General features: G+C 40.3%; 1 non-coding gene across 1 annotated transcript; it reads left to right on the forward strand.

Moving 5' to 3' along the window:
• The first annotated feature begins 5864 nt into the window (after nt 1-5864).
• Nucleotides 5865-5971, forward strand: LOC120070422 (small nucleolar RNA R71). Its single transcript, XR_005479915.1, has one exon. It is a non-coding gene; the product is annotated as a small nucleolar RNA R71 (small nucleolar RNA).
• Nucleotides 5972-6593: the final 622 nt, after the last annotated feature.

Genomic DNA, 6593 nt, shown 5'->3' on the forward strand with positions numbered 1-6593 from the left:
GTTTTGTATGGGATTTTGGGGATTGGAAGATATTTAAACGTTTTGTTGCTTAGGGTTAGTTGTCTTGTCTTTTCAATTTGTGAACATTGAGTTTTAGAAGAGGGGAGTCCTTTTTTGGCTGGGAGAAGGTTGTTGGAGAACTGGTATTTGTCTGTGTTTAATATTTGCAGGGCTTAGACTCGTTTTGAATATTATTATAGTAAGGCAAGGAACCTTACAAGTGGTATCAAAGCCACGAAAATCTTTGTGGAAGGAAAAGAAAATAATGCAGAAACATATGGAAGAGCGTTTGAGCACAATGGAGAGTGACATTGGACTCATCAAGCAGGAGCTGAAAAGGCTTCTGGTGTTGGAAAAGTCGATGGATAAGAACCAGATCATGATGGTAGAGATGTACGGGGATCGCAATAACTCTCAAGGAACCGCCATAGGAAAAATAAATGTGAAATCAGATATGGACTAGGAAACAATCGGAAAGGAAGGCGAAGGAGAGATGTTACGAGGGAGAGAGCATGGGGATGAGCAAGAGTGGATTAAGTTAAAAAAACTCGAGATCCCCATCTTCAACAGGGAAGACCCAGATGGGTGGTTTTTTAGGGTCAAGCCCTACTTCCAGTTGCATTTGCTATCAGAGAAGGAGAAGTTGAAGATAGTCGTGGTGAGCATGGCAGGGAAGGTGCTGAACTGGTACCAATGGGTGGAGAATTAGAGAGAGTTTAAATTGTGGAAGGAGCTCAAGGAGGGTATTTACGTGCATTTTCGGTCACGGAAACAAGGGACAACGTGCATCCATTTGTTAGCCGTAAATAAAGAGGGAACAGTCACCGAGTACTTACAACATTTCAAAGAGCTATCTATTCGTTACCGGTCCTGGTGGAGGATATCCTGGTCAACACTTTCACGAATGGGTTGGACCCAGTTATACGGACCAAGGTGTTTGCAATGAGGGTTGTGGGCCTAGAGGAGATGATGGACGCGGCCTAATTGGTAGAGGAAAGAATTGCAGCGGGAAGGTCGATATAAGGACCCTATGGAAAAGATGGAAAAACGACCTAGAAGGCAACAGTCAAAGGCCCAGAGGGAAATACCACACAAATGGTCACGTGGGTAGAGAGAATGCCAAAATTAAACAACAACCCTAGAACAAATAGATGGGAAATACCTTTTAAGAAGTGAACAGACTCTGAGTTGCAGGCAAGAAGAGAAAAGGGTTTTTGTTACCGCTGCAACGAGCCGTTCAGCAAAGGACATCACTTTAAAAATAAGGAATTGCACCTCTGTGTAATGGTGGACGAGGTCGAAGATCTGGAAATGGAGGACATGCAAGTAGAAGATCACATGTTGGAGGTCAGTCCGGTGGTTGAGTTGTTGTTGAACTCGATAGTGAGTTTAACTGCTCTTAGTACTTTTAAGCTCAAGAGGAAGATCGGGGAGTAGAAAATCATGGTGGATTGCAGAGCAACGCATAACGTAATAGGACAACAGGTGGTGGAAAGAGTCGTAGCCTAGAATTAAACAGTAAGACCTTCTGTTTGCCTAGAGATTCTTTTCATATAGACGCTTGTCATGCCATCACTTCGTGCATTCTTTGTAAATTTTGGTATTTTCATACGCCTGTAGTCTCCATTCATCCAGCTCAAGTAACTGAAGTTTTCTCTCTTCCCCTACAGCCTTAAGATCAAAGTTATGCTTTTTAACTGCCCACATTACCTTATACTCTAGTTCCAGCGGCAGATGATAAGCCTTTCCAAACACCGGCTTGTCTGTTTGTCTGGGGGTGATATGCGGTGGCGATCTTATGGTGTACATTGTATTTGATCAGCAGTTTGTTAATGATACGATTCACAAAGTGGGTCCCTTCGTCACTTATTATGGCACGTAGAGTGCCAAAACAAGTGAAGATGTTTCACTGCAAGAACTTGGAGACTGTTGCTGCATTGTTTGCAACGCATGAAACCACTTCAATCCATTTGGAAACATAGACGACGCCAACATAATGTATTTATGACTATTTGACGATGGAAATGGTCCCATGAAATCTATACTCCAGACATCAAATAGTTCCACTTCCGATATGATGTTCATTGGCATCGCATTTTTCTCTGAAATGTTTCTAGTGCGTTGGAACTTTTCGCATTTCATAGAATATTCTCGTGCATCCTTAAATAGAGTTGGCCAGTAATACCCGTTTTGCTAAACTTTTGCCGCTGTGCTGTCCCCCGAAATGCCCTCCATATGGTGATTCATGACATTGAAAAAGTATGCATTGAAAAGCAGTCTCTGGAACACAGAGTCTCAATATGTGGTCTGGTCCCCTTTTGTAAAGATTTAGCTCGTCCCAGTAGTAGAATTTGCATTCATGAATGAACTGTTTCTTTTGATGGGATGTGTAATTTTCCGGAAATTATTTGTAGACCAGGAAGTTGACAATATTTGCATACCAGGGTAGTTCCTTAATCTTAAGTAACTGCTCGTCAGGGAATGATGTGTTCACCTCCGACTAGATGCGATCCACTTCCGGATTCTCTAACCTTGATAAATGGTCAGTGACCTGTTCTTTGTTCCCTTGCAGTCGATTATCTCCATATTAAATTCTTAGAGTAGGAGAACCCATCGAATTAGTCTCGGTTTCACATCTTTTTTGGTCATTAAATATCTTATCGTCAAGTGGTCGGTGTGGACTACAACTTTTGATACCAACAAGTAAGGTCTGAATTTTTCAATCGCAAAAATTACCGCTAAAAGCTCCTTCTTGGTGGTGGTGTAGTTTACCTGCGTGGAGTTCAATGTTCTGCTGGCATATGCGATGGGGTGTAACATTGTTTTTACTTTTTATGCCAAGACTGCCCCCATCGCATATCCGTTGACATTGCATATCAACTCAAATGGCTTTGTCCAATCGGGTGTGATCAAAATTGGCACTATAGTCAATGCGTCCTTTAATGCTTTCAATGCGGTGAGGTAGTATGGATCAAAGTCAAAAGGTCTATCAACTTCCAACAACGCATTTAGCGGTCGAGCTATTTAGGAGAAGTCCTTCACAAATCTTTTGTAGAACCCTGCGTGTCCTAAGAAACTCCTTAAAGATTTCACATTTGATGGAGGTGGAAGTTTTTCTATGGCTTCAATCTTTGCTTTATCCACCTCTAGCCCATTCTTTGAAACCTTGTGCCCAAGCACAATTCCTTCTTTAACCATGAAATGGCACTTTTCCCAGTTCAGCACCATATTAGTCTCTTCACATCTTTTCAATATATTCTCTCCAAAGTTTTCAGACAGATTTCATATGTTTGCCCATAGACTGAGAAATCGTCCATAAAGATTTCAACTGAGTCTTCAAGGTACTCGGAGAGATTGCCATCATACACCTTTGAAACATGTTGGGCGCATTGCATAGTCCGAAAGGCATGCATTGAAAGGTAAACGTTCCATATGGACAGATGAACGTGGTCTTTTCTTGATTCTCTGGTGCGATCATAATCTTGTTATAGCCTACATACCCATCAAGGAAATAGAAATAGTCAATCTCTGATAGTCGATCGAGCATTTGATCAATGAAAGGTAAAGGGAAATGATCTTTCTTTGTCGCCACGTTGAGTTTTCTATAGTCCATACAAATCTGCCAACCTGTGACAGTCCTCATGGGGATTAACTCGTTGTTTGCATTAAGGACTACTATCATCCCGCCCTTCTTGAGAACGCATTGTACGGGGCTAACCCACATACTATCGGTGATAGGGTATATAATGTCGGCATTTAACCACTTGATGATTTCTTTTTTAACAACTTCTTTCATTACAGGGTTCAACCTGCGTTGATGTTCTATCGAGCCTTTCTTGTTTTCTTCAAGCCGAATTCTAAGCATGCAGTACGTCGAGCTAATACCTCTGATGTCTGCGAGCGTCTGTTCGATTGCTTAGATATATTTCTTCATGATACTGAGCAGCACAGTTTCTTTTTCTTTGGGTAATGCAAAGGATATGATTACTGGCAATGTTTCATTCTGGCCAAAGAAAACGTACTTCAAGTGATTTGGTAGAGTTTTCAAATCAAGTGTAGGTGGTTGGTATAAGGAGGGTTTCTGTGTTTTTCTTTCTTCATCCAAATTCAACATTTCTTCATTGTTCATTGTTTCTGTTATTGCATGGCAAGTTTGTAAGGATGTTGTCGCATCCTCTCTTTCTTCATTTTCTTCCTTGAAGGCCCAATCTTCAATGCAAATGTGTTCATCGTTGGAATCTGATAAGCCTTCATCTTTTGGGAACTCCATTACATTGATAATATTAATCCTATGCTTCTTTCCATTGATACTCATTGTGATTTCTTCCTTGTGCACATCTATTTGAGCACGACCAGTAGATAAGAATGGTCGTCCCAATATGAATGGCACATCTTTATCCCCCTCATAATCTAGAATAATGAAGTTTGTAGGTAGAATGAATTTGTCGATTGTTACCAAAACATCCTTTAATTTTTCTTCAGGGTGTACCATGGACCTATCTGCAAGTTGAAGAGTCACCGTTGTGGGTTTTAGTTGACCTACATTCAATTGTTTGAAGATTGAAAGGGGTATTAAGTTTATGCTTGCCTCAAGGTCGCACAATGCTTGAACAATGTAGATCCCTCCTATTGAGAAGGGTATTGTAAAGCTGCCTGGGTCACGCATCTTTGGTGGGATTATAGTATTTGATTCTTGTGTTAATGCCACCATGGCAAATTTTTCTATGCTTCTCTGCTTCGAAACAATATCTTTCTAAAACTTGGAATACACCGACATCCGATCTATCGCTTCTATAAATGGAATATTTATGTGTAGTTGTTTCAATTTTTCCAGGAAGTGATGATATTGACCTTTATCGTTTTGCTTCTTTTTCAGTCTTTGAGGGAATGCAGGTAGTTTTACTTTTACTGTTTTATTGTCCGGAGGTTTAGATGTGATCATATCTTCAGGTTCCATAGTCTCAGACTTCTTTGACTCAGTTTGCAACAATGGTTTCTTTGATTCAATTGCATGTTGCTCCATTGAATCGGTCTTGCTAGGCTACTTCCTGACTTCTACCGTCGCCTTTCCACTTCTTATGATAACTGCTTGGCAGTGTTCTTTCCCTATATTCCCTGGATTGCGTGGAATCTCAGTTGAGCTAGGCAATGTCCCTTGCGGTCTGTTCTTCAACTCTTCAACAATTTGTCCTATTTGAATTTCCAAATTGCGGATGGATGTGGCTTAGTTCTGAAGGATTGTTTCATTCTTTTCGATGTATTGCTTTAACAAGTTCTCCAGGGATGATGATGGTGGTGTTTGAGAGCTACTAGCTTGTTGTTGCTGTTGTCTGTTAGTTCTTTGGAAAAATCCTGGTGGTTCTTCTCTTTACGCCATAGGCTGACTGCCTTGTTATTGGTTGTTCTTCCTAGCGAAATCAGGGTGGTTTCACCACTCTGGGTTGTAGGTTTTTGAAAAAGGATTGTTTTTTACAAAGTAGATTGATTGGGGATTTCGTGGACACTCCTCAATAGAATGCAGTTCTTCACATGCAATGTAGTTGGTGCTTGTTTGTTCTAGTGCATTGACTTGCCCACTTTGAGTTATGGAATTTTTAATTGCGGTGCCTTGCAACAAATTTATCATCGCATTCATCTGATTTTGCAATGACGCGATGGCACTATTACTTGTATTACCTTCTCTGGATTTTTCTATTTGATCACTTTCTTGCCAATCTTCGTGGTTTTTTCGAGATGCGATCAAGAATTTTCTTTGCCTCATCATATGTCTTGTTCAGCAAACCTTCTTCTGCTGCCGCATTGGAAGCTTTCTATGATGCAGAATTGAGTCCATGATAGAAAATTCCATTTGGAGACAATCCGGCAATCCATTGTGTGTGCAGTCGCGTACGAGTCTCTTGAATCTCGCCCATGCGTCATTGAGCGGTTCATCTTCTTCTTGTTCAAAATTTGTGATTAATTTCCTTCTTCTGGCATTCTTTGTGGGAGGGAAATACTTCTTCATAAACTTCTCCACAACTTGTTCCCATGAAGTTATCTCTCCTAGTTCGAGAGAGTATGCTCATTTTCTTGCTTTGTCGCATAGTGAAAATGGAAATAACGTGAGTCGAACCTCTTCTTGGGAAATATTAGGGAACGCAAAAGTGTTACAAATTTCAATGAAGCTTTGTAGATAGTGATGGAATTCGAGACATACGCAGCGGAAAAAGGACCTAATTACACTCTAATTGCTTTTAATTTAAAGGAAAAAACATGCAATTTGAAGGGAAAAAAACAATAATTAACTTATCTTTGAAGCTCCCAAGAACCGCTTTTCCTTGCTGAATCTCGACCCAAACTCTTTCGGACCACCACTAGAGTTGACCTATTATCCTCTGGACTCAGAACCGAGTTTTGGGACCCGGTGGATGAAGAAAACCGAGAGAAAGAAAGAGATGGAAAAAAGAAATGGAATTTTGGATTAGGTTTGGGTTTTAAATTTTTCTCCATAAAAATATGATTTTTCTAGTCCAATTTTACAAAAAAAAATTTGACAAAATGGAAAAACCTTTTTCATTCAAAATGAAAGCCCATTTTATAGAAAAAACCATGCA

This window comes from Benincasa hispida, chromosome 1, assembly GCF_027475165.1.
Source record: "Benincasa hispida cultivar pf3 chromosome 1, pf3_genome.v1.1, whole genome shotgun sequence".
Lineage (NCBI taxonomy): Eukaryota > Viridiplantae > Streptophyta > Magnoliopsida > Cucurbitales > Cucurbitaceae > Benincasa > Benincasa hispida.